General features: G+C 41.7%; 1 long non-coding RNA gene across 1 annotated transcript in view; it reads left to right on the plus strand.

Moving 5' to 3' along the window:
• The window catches only part of LOC307013758, a 37668-nt gene extending 30636 nt beyond the window's left edge, over nucleotides 1-7032 (plus strand). The window contains exon 3 of the long non-coding RNA XR_013801053.1: nucleotides 6313-7032. This is a non-coding gene — a long non-coding RNA (uncharacterized lncRNA). The remainder of the gene's footprint in view (nucleotides 1-6312) is intronic.
• Nucleotides 7033-19125: the final 12093 nt, after the last annotated feature.

Genomic DNA, 19125 nt, shown 5'->3' on the forward strand with positions numbered 1-19125 from the left:
AAAAAAAAAACACTCGATACAGACACAGCTTAGTAAATAAAGCGTGGGCGGGGGTAGCTTACCAACTGCAAGATGAAGTCTGTGGCCAAAGCACTGCAGCCTGGTCCACTCGTTCAGGGAGGCAGCCTTCACCATGTTTGCAGCATTGTCTGTTGTTATACAGACTTGACGTGTCTCATCCAGGCCCCAAGCAGCCACCGCTCTTTCAGCCCCGCTGCGATGTTCTCCCTTGTGTGATTTTCTGGGGAAAATGCCGTTTGCAAACAGCGACTTTTCAGTTCGAAGTCCTCATCAATAAAGTGCACCGTCAGGCTTATGTACGGCTCCGTTGTCCGGCTGGACCACAAGTCCGTTGTAACAGCATAGTATTCCACTTTTGACAGCTCTGTTACAACTTTTGCCCTGCATTTCTCGTACAGGTCGGGAATGGCGACTTGAGAAAAATAGGTGTGTGACGGTATAACGTACCGCTTATCAAGTGAGCGGATAATTTTCTTAAAACCCTCTTTGGTACCGGTGTAAATTGGTACCATGTCTTTTGCCAGGTGAAATGTTATGGCATCTGTGATGTCTTTATGCCGTTTTGAATCTCTCTCGTATGGTGTAACACCGGCAAAGGCATCTGAAATAGTTTTTTGTTTTCGCTGTGGGAGGCATTCAGATCTAACTCTGCACTCGTCATATAGAGATTTGTGGTGTCTATTCAAATGGGCAAGTAAATTCGACGTGTTGCCTCGGGCTGCCGAAACAACTGCATGGCACTGTCTACAAAGTACCTTTGTTTGGTCAACATCAAGCTTTTTGTAACCAAAATAATCCCAGATGGCAGATGTTGCTTTTCTTTTTCGAATTAAATCTTCATTCTCGTCCCCCTGTGCCGCGCTAATTTTTTTACCGTGTTTTCGATCGTCTGCAAACTAGCGGGGCAGGGCCTGCTGTGATGCAGACCCTGCAAGTCACTCACTCAAGGACCCCTGACATGAGAGGGGCAAGTTTTCCTTTTCTAGCAAGCAGCAAAAATAATTGAAACATGACGTGTTTGAGTTAATGTACCTACTTAATATCGCAGTTCCAAATTTTAATTTTTAATATATTTTTTTAAATTATAAAAAATTAATAAAACCGCACGTCCCTGTGGTGTGAAAACCGCGCATGGGCATACCGCGGTTATCGCCATGACACGGTATATCGTTCAGCCCTACATAGATATTCACAAACTGTGTATGATATATATGGTGGGTCTGCAACCTTTACTATCACAACAGCCCCATTTCAGCCCCATTTCCACAAAAAATACATATCTGTAGCCGCAGAAAACATTTGATAACACAAATCATGAACTAAAGATATAGTTGGTGTATTTACAGTCTACAAAAACTACAGCTTGTTGCATTTATTTAAGAATGGCATTAAAAGGAAACCGTTGTTTATTGCTATTTTGTTATAACGGAATAAAACACTAAACTTAAGGAGAAAAAATACTGTGGCATGTGAAGGCAGTCCTAACATCTATTCTCATTCCTCCTCTTTGTGGAATGTAAATAAAATACAAAGTAGCTGATATATACCTGCAGCCTAATATGGTAAAAAACATAAAAAAATAAATAAGCCAGTTTGTGTTTATTTAAGTCTTTAAATAGTTTTCCTGTGCCACCATGATCTCTTTTTTTTCAGAGAGAGACAACTGTTAATATTATCAATAACCAGACATGTCACTCTAAGGAGCTGTAACACATTGTATCTTATTTGTTTTTAAACACACTTTATAGCCGAAATAACCTTGCTGTAGCAACGGCAGATATCAAATCAAGATTAATTTGGTTGTTCCACGACCTGGCATGAGGGATATAAAATGGGTCCAAAATGATGCTGCCAAAGGGGTTGAAAACATTAATATATTTGAATATTCCTGGCAGTGAAATGCACTATGGATGGGAATTTGAAGGGACATTTATATTCGATCCCAAAAAAAAAAAGATTAATCGAATTGACGTATCTTTTATAAAATTAAAATCAATAAAAAAAACGGCTTATATGAGCTGACATAACGCTGATGGCTCGTTCTTAAAAGGCAACTTAAATGGATGTGTTGTATAGGATAGATTATTACAAAGGTAGAGAGATCACAATATGTAACAGGAAGCAGCTATTTTAAGAAAATAGGCATGTCTACATGCCCAGGCGAGAGGCTGGTGCGGAGGTGATTTACAATAATGGCGCATTTCCACTACAGCCCGGTTTAAGCGTGCCGTGCGGCCCGTTTTTGGTTGCGTTTCCACTTGGCGTAGAACCGGCTAGCCGTAACAGTTTTTCTGACCCCATAACATTGAGGTTCTTAGCGGGCAAACAACCAGGCTGAGTCGGACTGAGTATGCTAAACTAAAGAGAGAATCGCTGGCAAGGGGGCTACAACTACAAAAAAATGAACATATTTGACCGTGATTTAATTGTAATACACGTTTCAAAATGATGCCGAAGTAACAACATACTGATACCGGTTAGTAAAAACCATGAACTAATGCTTTGACAAGTCTGCAGACAGACGGCAGGAGAAAAACCTTTTAAAATGAGTGTTGTCTAAATGGAGATTGGCTATGCTAACGCTAATATGCACCATCGTATATTTTTCAAGCTAAAAGCCGACCATGTGGCAGGCAACACACGTCCATGTTAGCATACCTTTGCAAATCAGCCGAACCTCAGCATCGCAAAGGTTTTCCCTCCTGGAGCTCCGTTAGCGCGCCAGTCGCCACCTGAACCGGAGAATGTAGTTGTTCATATAGGCCGCTTCAACACACTCCGTCGTCTCGTCTCCGTCGGTCTGCTGCACTGACGGGGACAGAGACATGACTGTTACCACCTATCAGACATGTCGATCTATGAAGCTGTAACACGTTTAACCTTAAATGTTGTTTAACATTTCACATTAACATTTAAAATAATATCGTTGGAGCTACGGTGAAAACATGTTTGCTGATATCGTGCTCTTAAACGGTTGATTCCCTCACACACACGTTACATTCTAGTTGATCCGTTAACTCACGGTAATCCTCCCCTAATTATGCAGTCCGTCTTTTACCATATATTCTGGCAATAAAACAGTTTAACGCTTGGTTTGCTCCCTCACTCCAGGCTCTACCTGACAGACCCGCATGCATGGATGTATAATAAGAACCCGCATGTCCTCAATTCTGGCCGACAGACGGTTTGCCAGAATATTGCTAAAACCCCCTTTCTTAGTTATATTTTTCTGCCACTGATATTCATCTTATATGGGCTAAGCTAACAGCCGACCACGTTTCTGGCTACACTTGTCCATCGTAGCATACCTTAGAAGTCTAGGGCCAGACCGACATGATAAAACATTTTTCCTCTTGAAGAGAAGCGTTAGCTAGCTAATGTTAAACTCGGCTAATGTACCACAAACAAAGATCTAGTGCCACATTAACTGATAATTCACAAACAATCAACTAAATAATTCGCAATCAATTAATGTTACACTTTAAATCAGTCATTTTCTATATTCATAATTTCAATACAACATTCAAACAAAGTGCTCACCTTGAGGATGATCAGTCCCGTTGAGAACAGCAAAGTGCCACTGCCGAACATGTAAAAGCGAAATACTGTAGAAAACCCCCTGCAGATTTCTGTTGGAGACCCCGTTCTTAGCTCGAAGAATACACAAAGAACTTCGTTTGAACTCTAACCTTGGATTTTTAAGTTTTGCCAACTGAATTAATTAAATGACACACACTTTAAACAAACAACATAATAAAGATAGTCGAGATAACTACTTTAATGTAGTAAGCAACTCAATTCAATATTTTTTGTTCACCTTACAAACAAATTATTTTCAGGCCAACAATTTTAAGTTTGCGTTTTTACAGTGAAGTCTCGAGGATAGGAGTCGAGGAAAGGAGTCGAGGAGGGGAAATTTGAGTATTGAGAAACCTCCAAGGTCTCATTTTCAAGAGAGACCTGTTCAGTGGTAACACTACCACATAAAGTTACTGACAGACAGGACACTAAACACCGTGATGGCTGATGGGTATCAAAGTGGTCAGCTTAAGTTCCTGCTGAAGTGTGTTCCAGGTCGAGGGGGCAGAGTATGATATGGCTTTTTCCCCAAGCACCGTGCGGACTGAGGGGACGGACAGAGTGATGTCATTTTGAGATTGTAGTCTATAGCTGTACTGTTTGTGTGATATGTAAGTGGATATGTAGAGGGGCAGCAGTCCAAGCATAGCGGTATAGATGAGTTTGTACCGGTGCAGTGATCTGCGCATTGATAATGATGTCCAGTTGACTCAAGCGTCCAGCGTGCAATGGTGTGTGAGGGGTTTACAGTTGGTTATGAACCTGAGAGCCCCATGGTAAACAGCGTCCATCAGATGAAGGGAGTGGGCTGAGGCGTTCATGTACACAACATCCCCGTAGTCCAAGAGTGGCAAAAATGTGGCAGCTACAAGCCTTTTCCTCGCACTTGTGGAGAAGCAGGCCTTATTTCTAAAAAAGTATCCCAGTTTTAATTTCAATTTCCTTAAGAGATTGTCAATATGTGGTTTGAAGCAGAGATGTTCTTCTATGGTGATGCCCAGGGTTCGAGTTAAGGCCCAGATACACCGGCCAGTCACCTGAGAATTCGCCGACGCCGACACCGACTGTTGCGTCACCGGACTCTCCTGCGTATTTGCCGACTTTGCGCACTGGAACACACCGCAAATCCGAGCTGAGCACGTATGAACTGCGTATGCGTGAGTGGCAATAACTCTCCTTACCAGCAGGCGGCGGTAGTGTGTATTCATCATTCAAAGGAGGCAACAACCGGAAAAACCGGAAGACAGAGAAGAAGAACAGACTCCGTGATATAAACAAACAACAAATAGCGTTTTTCTTTCCATTTTCACTCTCGTCCATTGAAAACATGAACGAACAGGAGCTCTATAAACCGATGAGGTGAAATAGAAACGGTGTGTGTTCCATCTTCCATTTTAAATAATTTGTTTACCTCCCTCATTTCCGTTAACGCTTCTCATGCACTGATTCGCTAGCTGAACAGCCAATCAGTGTTATCCCTTTGTCTGACTTCCGGTGTTGTTCCCGACGCCGATTCAAGAAAAGACGTCAGGTCGGCAGAAAAGACCCGACGGTGCTGCGCACACCACTCCGAATAGGGCGTGCCCACGCTCATGTTCGGCCCGACTCCCATTTACTGCCGATTTCGGGCCGGTGTATCTGGGCCTTTATGTGGGAGTGTTAAATATGTTCTTTATTCTCGCGTCCAGGAGAGAAGCTTTAAAATGAGACTAAATGGAGTCTCTGAAAAGATTCAAATGGGATACTTTAATTAAAAAAGGCGCGGTAGTGTTACAGACAGAATATTGTTCCGGCAGAAAACAGCTGTGATCTGGTTCCTCTGAGCAAGAAGAAGACAGCGGATCTCTCCTCCGGCGCTGCTATATATATCCTCTGCTGGCTCCTCCCCGCCAGCCGGCTCACCTCGTCTCCAATGTCCGTTATTGCATTTAAACAGAGGATAGGTTCTTTTCACATTCAATATATGCTTAACACGCCGTTTCTCCTCATATTCTCTTTCATCACTTTTCATTTAAAACATTCTAAACGCTGTAATCAATACTCTAAACAATACTTCTCGGCTCGTTTGGTTTCCGGTCATTCCGGATGTTGTCACATGCTACTCTCGTCTGTAAACAATAATGTATTCAAATAAACTGTACTTTCATTTAATATTCAACATGGTAGTATCTCGACATCTATCGTTGTAGTGTTAAATCAGTAGGCTTCGGTTTTCACCACTCCAAGTCGTTTCGCTTCTCAATTCACCTCTTTAGGAAATCGTATATTAGCCACATGCTAAATGCTAACCGTAGATGAAGGACTTTCAGAATAAAAGCTTAACTGCTTGTGCACAAGAATTTCTGGTTTTTCAGTATAAAAGAGCGTTTAAACTGACGGTATGTTTAAGCTACATTACAGCATCAAAACATTGATTTTAATTTCTAACAGGAGCCAATGGGAGCTGAGCTCCCACGGACGCAGTGAAATCATACATCTGTGGGGGTCGCTAATACATTACCAACAACCATTATTTTAATCAAAAATAATGCATGTGTCAATGTAATGAGTATTGTTTATGTTAACGAGGTAAATAGGCTAAAAGAAAAACGTGTGTGTGTGTGTGTGTGTGTGTGTGTGTGTGTGTGTGTGTGTGTGTGTGTGTGTGTGTGTGTGTGTGTGTGTGTGTGTGTGTGTGTGTGTGTGTGTGTGTGTCTTTCATCCCCGCTGCAGTTTGTTTCTTGGCGCCGGTTATCATCTTCATGAGGAGCACCTCTAAACCCTCTGACTGAGTGCCAGGGATTTGGACAGGTGCCAATCTGGCAGCACGTCGACTCCTGTCCCCCTGGGCCTCGCCTGCATTTGATACACTACATCAGGCGCATCTGAGTCGAACAAGCCTGATCAGGCCAAGCTAAGGGACCCAAACTGTCCTTCTTGTGCTCTGACAAGGCCTTCCTCAGGGCTGGTAAACACGACTGCTTGTTAGTGCAGCTACTGTAAACTTTCTGTCGGAGGAAACTGAAACCCGCTTTATCCCACAGGCGACTCAGGGTGTACCTCTGCACGTAGAGGATCCGCTGTGCTCTAATTTATGAAATCCTTTATTTCTCTGTGGGAAAAAAGTTTATCATTCCAACTTTGGCGGAGCTAGTGTCTCTCCTGCACTCTTTCTTATCACACCAAAGTACTCCTTTAAGACCTAAGGGAATGCACCTAGTTAAGAGCAACATGGAAATATACTGCTACCGCTTTCAAGACAGGGGGTGCTTTCTTCTGTGTCCCAATTTAAACCGTCATGAATAATGGATATATTTATCAAGAAGCTATAGTCTGCATAGGGTGAAAAGATGCATGTTTTCTTCATGCATACAAATTATTTGATGTTTCCCTACTTTTAAATAAAGGGCTGCATAATGTTCAGCCATCAAATAGATTACTATGGTTTTGGTTTTTTTGGCTAGTGATTCTGTATTTATACTGTACATTTCATTCATGATGCTATTTTTACTATTCCAACCGTATTTGTATATATAATGCAGTATTCATCATTTTACATGTTGCTTATATTTAATGTATTGTTGCTGTAGTTGCTGTATATTACAGCACAGTGCACATATTTTTACACAATTAATTTTTCTATTTTCCATTTATATATTTTTGTATTCTATGATTATAGATATTTGTATTATAAATAGAGCAACCATAACATAACCCCATATCCTTAAAGGCAATATTAAAGTATTTCATATTCTGATTCTCATTATGTTCTATATGCAGACATAAAACAGAGACGAAAAGGCAGGGTCCTAAAGAAATACCATAACACTTAGTTAATAACCATTTTAAAAGATGTTAAGCCCTGACAAAATTTGCCCCCCTATTTTATTTTTCTCCTTCTTGCTGTTACCAAAGGGATGAAAGCAATTTCAAAACATTTCTGACTTTATTTAGCATATAAAAGCAAATGTCCACTTTTCATAAATGTATATGAACAGTGACACACACCTCAAATTCACTTGAAAATACTTCAGTTGATGCCTACACACAGGCCTCAATGTTACACCTGTGCAAGCAATTCACATATTCATTGTGCAAAGTGCAACACAAAGAATCCCTCCACATTTCCAAATAAAAGCCTTTAAAGAGGCCCTATTTAGCTTTTTTGCAGTTTTCCCTTTTCTCGATTGGACCCCTTTGTTTCTTCCGTACCATGTTTATCCTATTACCCAGTGGCGAGCCGTGAATTTTATACCTAGGCCCTCTCACCCCCACCCCTTCCCTCCAATTATTACTTCACAGCGTATACTTCAGCGGAATATCAAAACAACGGCCCGGGGTGCAAAATGCATCAATGAAAGCGACCCTCTACCACACAAAACAACACCTGTAAATGAGCCTATTTGTGTTCTTTGAAATTGAAAAGGATATTGCATTGTATTTGTTACTTTCGTTGCAGTTGTATGTCTTAAGTGTAATTTGGCATGCTTTTATTTTGAAGGCGAGTTAACGCTGTTGACAGGAAGTTGTTGTTGCTATGGAAACAAGAAAAGTTTCACAGCGGGCGGAACTTGTCATAAAGTCCGCGATAATAACACCCAAACATTTAGAGTGAAGATATGATTGGTCAATTGTACTGTCATTTGATATTACTCTCTCGTTACTATAGCTGGGCCCTCTGTGAATTCATAGCTGGACCGCCTGGACGTCCAACAGCTCCTCTCTTCACAGTAACTCGCAGAGACGAGCTTCTTTCATTTAACCCTTCACATTCCAACAGAAACTGAATAGGCAGATTCGAAGGATTTATTTCCTTGGAAATGTTATTTTAAATACAATTAAATCAAGTTATTTTGGTCAAACTAATGGAAAATATAACTAAAAAGAAATATTAAAAAAAATATTTAAATATATATTTTTTTAATGTGTTTAAATATTATTTTGTAGAACATCTTAGGCCCGGGCCTAGAGGGCCCTGACGGCTCCCCAGTGCTATTACCTCATTCACACCAACGCAACTCCGGTTCAAGCTCCGTGCTAGAGCTTTTCAGGTTCAGAACCGGCTCTTCGGTTTAGCTCCGGCTCTTTTCACACTGCCCAGAGTCCGACTGGTGCTGCGTCATTGCGTCATCGTTTGCGTCATGACGTAACCGTTTGCATGCCTGCTTCATAAAGCCAAACCGCGAGGAAACAGCTGACACCGACAACAACAACAATGGCCGATTGTGCTCCAGCTTCCTCTGTACCTCTTCCGAAGACCAGATTCCCAGTAGGTAGCTGGTCTCTTCAGTGGACCACTGCTGCTTGTTAAGTTTCTCCATCGTTGTGTACAAACTGGATAAAACGCCGGCTTTTTGTTGTTGTTCAGGAGTTGATCTGCCCCTGCCCCCGCCTCGACGTAAGCGTGGCGTATGTGGTGCTTTTGCTCTAGCCGGACAATTTTTTGGTGCTTGAAACGAACCGGATTCCGGAGCTAAGAGGCTGCTCTGCTGCGGTGTGAACAGGAAAACCCGGTGCTTTTCAAGCTCCAGCTCCGAACCGGCCCTGAAACACCATTGGTGTGAATGAGGTAAGTCTAACACTCGCACTTATTTTATTAAACGTTCCTGCTCAGCTCCCAGACCGTAGTTGATGAATACCGGGGGTGACTCAGCAGACTTCCAGGGCCGAAGCAATAGGCTTTGGGTTCAATAACCAACTTTTGAATAAAGCAGACAGCAAGCTTTTCCTTTGGAGGCCGGTGTGTGTATTTATGACTTGGTTGTATAGCTAACAACTTCATATACAGTATATATAAATATATATATATATATATCTCCCCTCTGTCTTAAAGGGATAGGCTGCCTTAATCTGCATTATAACACCTGCTAGCACTCCAAAATATGTTACATAAGCAACAGGCCTGATGTGATTCAAACACATGCTTACTAAGTATCCCTCCACACTAATAAATATTCAGTGCCTTGCATCCGATCTGTCTTCTCACCTTGATAGTGTACTATGTTTGTACAAAACACAGTTCACAGTCGTTTCTTAGGGATTTCGTATCGGGTCCTCAAATGCTTCTGAGGAACACACCCAGACCGCATTAATCAAAATGGTTTCTCAGTTATTAGAGAAATAACTAGTTGTATAAAGGATACCTTATTGGATTTAATTACATTTTGATTAATAATGGACAGTAAAATACAGACTAAAAATACAGAAACTGAGATGGCCACATTATAGCTCTCCTGCTGGAAACTTTTCTCAAAATAATGTTTTTTTTTCCTCGGTTTTTTGGCATTGTGCAGTGAGTGAACAAGCTAAAGTATGCCACAAACTGGCGCATCTGGGGGAATATTTTTGCAAACAATAGCAAATTATGATAAACATTGTGTTGCTGTTTTTTCAAAATGGTGTTTTTATTTCTGTGAAATAGTGATGAAATAATATCCTTCCCTGGAGCTCTGATGCTTATTATACTCGGAAATAATGAGTGACACACACACACACACACACACACACACACACACACACACACACACACACACACACACACACACACACACACACACACACACACACACACACACACACACACACACACACACACACACACACACACAGACACACACACACCCCCCCCCACACACACACACACACACACAGTGAAGTTCATCTGGAGAAGCCTAGCACATACAGTAAAACTTGAAAAACACTTTAAGAAAGATGCATCGAAGGAAAAGGCTTTATGATTTACCGTCAGACTGTAATCCATGAGATGAAGCACAAAAGCCCCTGAAGCATGTGCGAATGAGTTGTCCAGACGGAAAAATAAGTGAAAGGACAGAGGAAAATGCTTTAAAGCAACAAGAAAAAAGGAAAATAAATCCATTTCGCCCAGGTGCTATTTATTGGCAATTATAGTCAAGCACTGATCACAGAGTGATCGTGGAAGCGAGTGACACCACTTCACTTGTCTTAAAGGTCCCATGTCATGGCCATTTCTACTGATCATAATTCCATTGTTGAAGTATACTAGAATAGATTTACATAGTGCAATGTTCCAAAATCACATTGATTTCTCATACAGCATCTCTGTATAGTATGTGTATTCACTCTCTGTCCTAAACGGCTTGTTGGAGCTCCTGCCCCCCCGCCTCCCTATGAGCCCACTGTGCTCTGATTGGTCAGCTCGCCCACTCTGTTCTGATGAGTCCACCAACAGTGGCGTAACTATCGACGGTGCAGCCGGTGCAACGCACTGGGGGCCAGGCCCGAGCCAATTTTTTTATATATTTTTTTTTATTTTTGGGGCCCCAATGGCATTGACCGGTTAACGCAGTCTTCAAAGTAACCAAGCAACCTAAATTAATTTGTCTGTCTAATGACCTTGCTCCCTTTCATGTCATGTGATACCTTGCGTGAAGAGCGAACCGTTTAATCAACCTGTACTGTACTGTAGCTAGCAGCAGCAAGTTCGGCAGCTAATGGCTTGCATTTATAATGTACAGCAAAACAATATTTGCACCGGGGCCAATCACAACCTTGTTACAACACTGTCTACCACCGTTACAGCGGAACATCAGTGATTATGTGCTACAATGGCGTTAGCAACCAGAAAATGACACCAGTAAGGACAGACAGATGAGAATGCTGCGTGGGGTCTGGGTGTCGTGTTGGCGGGACGTTGCACGGCTCGCTGCTGCGAGGAGCGGACAGTGTGAGCTGGGTTCATTTCCTGCTTGCTGCGTGGGATATGCGAGACAGCGAGACATCACGAATGGACGCGGGAAGGGGGGGGGGGGGGGTTGCTGAGGGGGCTGCAGCACCCCCATCTGCTAGGCTCCACTATGGATAAAGGATTTTAAAACAAGAAAAATAACGACTGATGGTATGAATTGGCTCTTATATCTAAATTAGAAGTCACATCAAAAAAATTGTACATTCAGTCAGTTCAAAATGTTATTGTATGTGTAATTTCAATTAATGACTGTGTGATGTTCTTAATTTTACATTTGTCCCAGATGTTCCATGAAGAAAATGATAAATGGTGTTTGTGAAGTTAACCCACATTCCAGATAGTTCTCTCCCTGCACAAGTCATCAGCAGTAGAATATAGCCTCCACACTGGGCATAATGCCACTGTCCTCATCTGGGTCACTGCCAGAAACTGACACATCCCCAGCTGGGAGAGCCCCCTCCCACCACCAACCGCCTGATATTTTCTGTCTCAGACTTTTTCTATTCTCACAGCTGGCTGCAATGCACCATTCAGGGAACAGTTGTAAATCAAACCACTTTTCTTTAACTTTCTTCTACGCTTCTGTGGAAGGATGTAATGGCATTATATTGCCTCATGATCTCCCTCCATACATCATCTTTTTGTGGGGCCATAATAGCACTGCTGCTTTATTCCCCCCAGCCTCTCTGAGTATTGTCTCACTTTCTGCATCGCTGAAGTTCTTCTGTTTCTTATCGCCACTTTTGTCCAGAGGATTATGGAGTTTCTGAGGCACAGCAATCATGTTAATTTGTGTTAATTAAAGTCCTGAGCATGCATTTGCCATTCAAAGGGAATTGGGATTCATCAACATATGCATGTATAGCTGACTTGCATAATCAGAACATTGAATACAGTATGTGCAAATCTGAATCGTCTGACACTTGAGCACAAGATGTTCCAAGGACATGCAGTATGTGGATTACAATGTCAATCAAACAACCCTGAAGAAAATCTGAAATTTGGCAGAAAGGCTTCTCTTCATAAACAAACCACGAATGCTTACTGTGCAGCATTTTATTTTAAAAAACAGTAATTCTTTGGCGGTCATAAAAGCAAGCATCAGAGAAAAACAAAACCAATATTGTTTGTATAAATATTCAATACAGCAGTGCAGGCTTTTTTACTCACAAGCGCATTCATGTGAAAGAAGTACTTCATGTCCATAAAATCTTTACTCAATTTATCTTTATTGAGATACATTTGATTAATTACCTAAATTCAGCCAATAAATGGTTGCATGATTGCAACATAGTTATAGATACATTTCTGGACATCGCACAAATAGACTGTTAGATCACCTTTCTATGTCATCTAGTAATACAACTATAGCCATGTTCAGATTTTGTTCATTAATCATGTCACTATGCTAATTAGTTTAAGTGCCCAACATGCAACCCTTGGCAACCACGCTTTATAATCTATTATTAAGCCTATAGATAAACTTCAAACCTAAAACATCATAGGAAACTATATTTCTGGGTTTTATATAGGCCATATAAAGTAGTTTCCAATTAATTTAGAAAAGGTTTCATCAGGTTTCCCATTGATTATTTTGATAATAATATCAAGCATGTATTATTATCCTGCAGTTTTCCTCCAAGTATACGCAAGATGTATTGTGGTAGTACAAAGATATTTAGATCATTGTAGTGCATAAAGAAACCTCACTGTGTCAGGATTTAAATTATAAACAGGTAATAGAACTGTCACTTTTTACCTTTTGAACATTTTGCTATCAACTTGAAATTCACATTTGGTTTTTAACTGCAATACAAAGTAGTACAATGTGAGCTTGACTTAAAAAAGTGAAACCGCATTGACCGTTGGAGTCATTTAATGGAAAACGTTCACACGCCACACCAGGCATCATGCACTTGTAATGCAGGTTTGAATCCTGTTCTGAGTCTTTACCCCCCCTCTATCCCCTTCCAGAATCCCTAAATAAATCTAGCCAAAACCCGATACACTGTTGCATGAAATTCAATTTGTTCTTGTTGTCATAAATCTGCTCACTGGGGCCTCTATTATTGATTCGGGTTTACCATTACCACTTGTAATGAAACTTATGAAATATCACCACAGTGCAGTAATTTGCTATTAAGAAGAAAAACTGCACTTGAAATCCAAACAGCTTATTACAAGTCATTGGGGCACTTAGAACAAATATAAGAAGATGCCGATATTCCTCTGAGTTCTAATTTGTAAACGTATACTGTTGAGTCATTACCACCAATATGCATGTACAGCATGAGAGCTCTCTGAGATGTATTAGCATCATCAAATTACATTAACCACTGTCACCTGAGACTTTATTTACCACATTCATTAACTTATTTTTTCTCATTTACGGTACTCTTGTTGCCCAGGGACACGTTCTGCTCCCTCATTCCATATGGCATTTTACACTGACATCACTCTGAAAAGATTTTCATCAACATAACTACACTGTAGCTATGTTCGTTTGACAAATAAAGAACCTTGAACATTGTGGCTGTGCAATTATGACAGCAATTCAAGGATTTCCACGTCTACATTGGTATGCACCAAGGTACCATCGCTTTGAGTGATTGGCTTATGTTAGAGTTAAATAAGTAAACCGGTTTGGATATATATATGGAATTTAAGTACAGGCTTAGTAGGACGATATATCAATTGCCTAAACACTGAACAACTGTGGGAGTTGTTTCTTATCTCACTTCCTGTAACATAAAGCAGAACAGTCATACCAATCTGTTGAGAGCAGATAGGAGCCTTTCCTTTTCAAGTGCAACAGGCATGACATGCTTATACTGTTTCAATATGGATGATTCAACACAATTCTCGCTTGCCATTGGCTGCCTTGTCTTTGATGACAGTCCTACGGCCTTGATTTGTTCACGGTGAGTTAGTTTGAATCAAAGTCAAAAGACACTTCCAATGATCTGCCAAGTTCCATTATCGTTTCTCATTGTGATGATTAGAACTAGTGCAGGAGAAGAGAAGGGAGCTAATTGAGCACAAAAATGTTCTCTACGCGTGTCCGCCCGTTAAGGAAGATTAATTCCTTGTTTTGGTATACATTTACAACCTCTAGGCATGAAGTTTGATTCGTTTTTTGTAATGGATGTTTGATGTAATTGTCCTTCTTTTTTATGGCCTGAGCAATAGACAGGTCCTATTGTTTTTTGAATAAAAAAAGTATTCATTTGTGAGTGGCTAGGGATTTTAGAAAAACTTGAGGGAATTGTCACATCAGACTTGGTGAAAACCGGAAAACTTAGGTTAGGGTTTCAGTTTGTAGTCAAAGTAGTTATGACCAATAACACTTGAGCAGGCTTTGGCAGCTCCACAGTCCCAAAGGCTATCGTCTGATCATGATTAAGCCTTTTATTAGCATGTAAAGTTAATTGCTGCCCAAATGTCATTAGCATTATCTTCCATTGAATCTTTCTTTACCTGATTAACACATGCACAAGGTCCCAATGATCTACCTTATCTACATAACAGCCGGGCCCGGCGCCACAACGGGGCAAAAGGGGGCATTGCCTCCTCAGTTGTATTCTTTGCCCCCTCACCTTGAGCATCATTCATCCATCAAAAAGTACAATAAATGTCACAATTATTAAATAATAACTTTAAATAATTATCTTCCCCAATACACGTTACTATGTTTGGATCAGATATGTGGGCAGGCAGTCAAGCAACGTGTAAAAAAGCCTCAACCCCAAGTGAGCTTGTATTCTTAATGTTAGCGTGTGTGCTTATCTGTAAACACAGTCAGATGGGGTGACCAAAACGTCCCCGTTTTTTCGGGCAAAGTCCCCGTTTTTGGTGGACGGTACCCGGTTAAAACTCCCGAAAATGTTCCCGTTTTTGAATGTGCGTTAAAAAACATAGAGCAAGGTGAAATAAAATGTTACATGTCAGTAAAAACAGAGTAACAGTGTTGTGCCATTTGTAGCGTTAGCGTATTTCTTCTTCTATCTTCTTCTTCTTCTTCTTCTAATTCAATGTACCTACCCTCGAGATATTGGACAAAAGAAACTCGGCTAGTAGTGTCAACTAAATGCATAGTATTACAACAAAAGTGGTAAACGAGGTAAATCACAAATTTATGTTCTCAATCGTCATGTGTGGGATTGAATATTAAATTAGTTTAGATGTAACAGCTCTGTGAAAACAATATGAAATCAACAAAAAATAAGACAGACAACAACAGATAGCACCACACATGATGGTTACTTGTTATTATTTAGGGCTGGCTGTATGGTATAGAGGCAAATGGTAAATGGACTGTACTTATATAGCGCTTTATCCAGTCTTTAAGACCCCTCAAAGCGCTTTAAATACTACATGTCATTCACCCATTCACACCCATTCATACAGAGCAGTGTACCTTACTCTAGGACCTAACATTCACACACATTCACACACCATTGGCCATGCCATCGGGAGCAACTCAGGGTTAAGTATCTTGCCCAAGGATACATCGACATGTTGACTGGATGGGCTGGGATCGAACCCACAACCTTCTGGTTGAAAGACGACCACACTTCCTCACAGCCACAGTCGCCCAGCTTCCCCACTCAATCTATCAAGAAAGGTCTCATGAACTTCCCCACTCAATCTATCAAGACCCGAGCAGTTCTACTAGAAGTCCAAGGTAAAGGCACGGGCCGGCGCATACCGCTCATGGAATCCCTCACCATATGAACTCTGACCCCTAGAGTACACGAGTGAACAAGTGAAGAGACACAATGTATCCACCTTTTTTAGAATAGTCTTTTTTCTCTTCTCTGAGAAACAAGGGTATGAAAAGATCAGCCAGAAACAGAGGAAGCAAGGCACAACGTGTCTACGTAAATGCCCCTCCTAAAATTTAAACGAGTCAGAGGTGAAGAAATACAAAGTCCGTACTACTTTGTACTACAAAGCTGGTTCAACCTAACCTGGATACAAAGCTGGTTCAACCTAACCTGGATATGTTTGAGTTAGCCGGTTGGCCTAATCCAAAACATACGCGCTCTTGCTAAACGGTACTACGGCCCAATCCCAAACCACTCCCTCGACCCTACCCCTCCGTGACGGAGTGAACTCCGTCTGTAGCCACACTCGCAGCTCAACGAGGCTCCCTCCTCTCAGATGGAGGGAGTAAATACAGCAACAAGCTTTGGGACGGTCTCCCCTCTCTCCGGCAGAAACAGGAAATGCCGTAACTGTATGTAACAACGGTTTCAAATCAGCATCTCTTAGACAAAAAGTTTAAATGAATAACTCAAATAAAACTCCAAACATCTTGTGTTTCAAAGCTCTTTTAGTTTTAAACCTGATGTTTATAAGCTTCTTAGTTTGTGCAACGGTCTGTAAATATACAGAACTTTATAATAAAATGCACACATTTACCTTTTTCTAGACTAAACACAGGTATGATCCTAAGTTAAAAATATGAGGTTATCATGAGGTTGTTAACATCGCAATTTATCAGTGGAGTTTTGCTGGAACTACTTGTAAACAGCGTGTTTCCTGACGGACACACACAGCGTAACTCTGGTCAGGTAGAGACCGGTCTCAAGTCAGCACCGCTGCCGACTCGCTGTTTGAGGGCTTGATAGCCCACTCCCCCTCCACACCGCTCCACACTTGTTGCTTTGGAACAGCCCTCAATATGGCGGACCCTCCACGTGAACGCGCAAACGGAGGGGTAGGGTGTAGGGGGCGGTTTGGGAATGGGCTTACGACGCGGGTTATCAAGTGGATCGCTCAAGCCAGCCGTGCCCTATCTAGTTAGGTGTGCGTTCACATGAAAGGGGTGGTATTTGGAGCATTCGACCAATCACAAACATGGAGAAGCGTACTGACAGCGCAGCGTCATACTGTACTTCCTGAATGAAAAGTCAACTATAATATTAGACATGTGAAGAAGTTAAACTTTAAACATCCATGACTTAAACACTGTATCCAGGATAAAAGCCACATAGTTGCACCTGCAAGGTGAATACAGCTGGTAAAAGAAAAAGTGTTTGAATGCGTACATTAACAGGTTTATGATATCACTGCCCCGTCTAAGACACGAGTGGATCTGACTTTAACTACATTTGTCTCGAGTGTTTCGTCAACTTAATGTGTTGCTTAAAATAATACTTCTGTATACAGTATGTGACACTCTAAGTGTTTCACTGAGTTGAGCTCTTAGCCTGCAACCTAACCTGCTCCGGGGCAGGGGGGTATACTACGAAGCAGGATTTTCGTTTAGCAAGATAACTTCTGGGATTTCCGGTACTACGAAGCTGGTTCGCTAGATCTCCATGGTGACTTATCCTGGAACCTAGTCTGTGCTCCGAAGCAGGATATGTTCCAGGATAAGAGATCAACTCAGCGAAAGCACCACGCCTGCTGACCAATCGGAGCTCAGTGTGCGGAGGAAATACAGTTTAAAGTTTAACTGCCGTTGCAGGAAAGACGGCCGGCCAAAATCACCGACTGTGTGAACGTGAAAATGAATAGAATATCACCTCCCATCTTCAGAGCAATCGGACTATTATAACTATTATTATACTATTATGTTAAGAAAGCTTAATTAAATATCTGCCACAACATAAGTAACCAGATCAAAGTAACATTAGCACTGTGAGTGCAGACGTCAATGTGTCCCATTATCATTCATATCACATCATATCATATGCATCATAATGTATATACTGTATATTTCCTTATCTGAGTCAGCCGAGCCGTATCTGGCCGTGCAACACTCACAGTGTCACATACTGTAGGCCTATGCAGAAGTATTATTTTAAGGAACATATTAAGTTGACGAAACACTCGAGTCAAATGTAATTAAAGTCAGATCCACTCGTGTCTTAGACGGGGCAGTGATATCATAAACCTGTTAATGTACGCATTCAAACACTTTTTCTTTAAACCAGCTGTATTCACCTTGCAGGTGCAACTATGTGGCTTTGATCCTGGATAAAGTGTTTAAGTCATGGATGTTTAAAGTTTAACTTCTTCATATTTGACTAATATTATAGTTGACTAATCATTCAGCAAGTATGACGCTGCACTGTCAGTACGCTTCTCCATGTTCATTCCTCTGACAAAATCACTGCCATTAATCACTCCCTATCCGCTGCATCTGACACACAAACATCTCCCCCAACATCCACCGCCACAATTCCTCCCTCCATCTCCCTTGACCTCCCGAGCCCTCCTCCCCACGGCATTCTCTCCCAGTTCACTCTGGTTACCCCCCCTGAAATACTCCAACTGATCAGCTCCTCCAAACCCACAACCTGCTCGCTTGACCCTCTACCCACCCCTCTTCTGAAGTCCTGCCTCCCCGTCCTCTGCCCCTACCTTGTCAACCTTTTCAACTCCTCCCTGTCCCAAGGAACCGTTCCCTCTGCCTTCAAAACTGCTGCTGTCACTCCCATCCTCAAGAAACCCGGTCTGGATCCCTCCTCCCTCAGTAATTACCCCCCCCATCTCCAACCTCCCCTTTCTCTCAAAAACAATAGAACACATCATCTCCAAACAACTCCACCGCCATCTCCAAACAAATGACCTTTTTGAACCCCTTCAGTCTGGTTTTCGTCCTCACCACAGCACAGAAACGGCTCTCATCAAAGTTCTCAATTCCCTCCTCACCTCTGCTGACACCGGTTCCCTCAACATCCTCATCCTCCTTGACCTGAGTGCAGCCTTCGATACCGTGAGCCACACCATCCTGCTTACCCGACTCCGGGATATCGGTATCGAAGGTACTGCACTCAGATGGCTCCAGTCCTACCTCTCCGACAGAT

This window comes from Notothenia rossii (genome assembly GCF_949606895.1).
Source record: "Notothenia rossii genome assembly, chromosome: 7".
Lineage (NCBI taxonomy): Eukaryota > Metazoa > Chordata > Actinopteri > Perciformes > Nototheniidae > Notothenia > Notothenia rossii.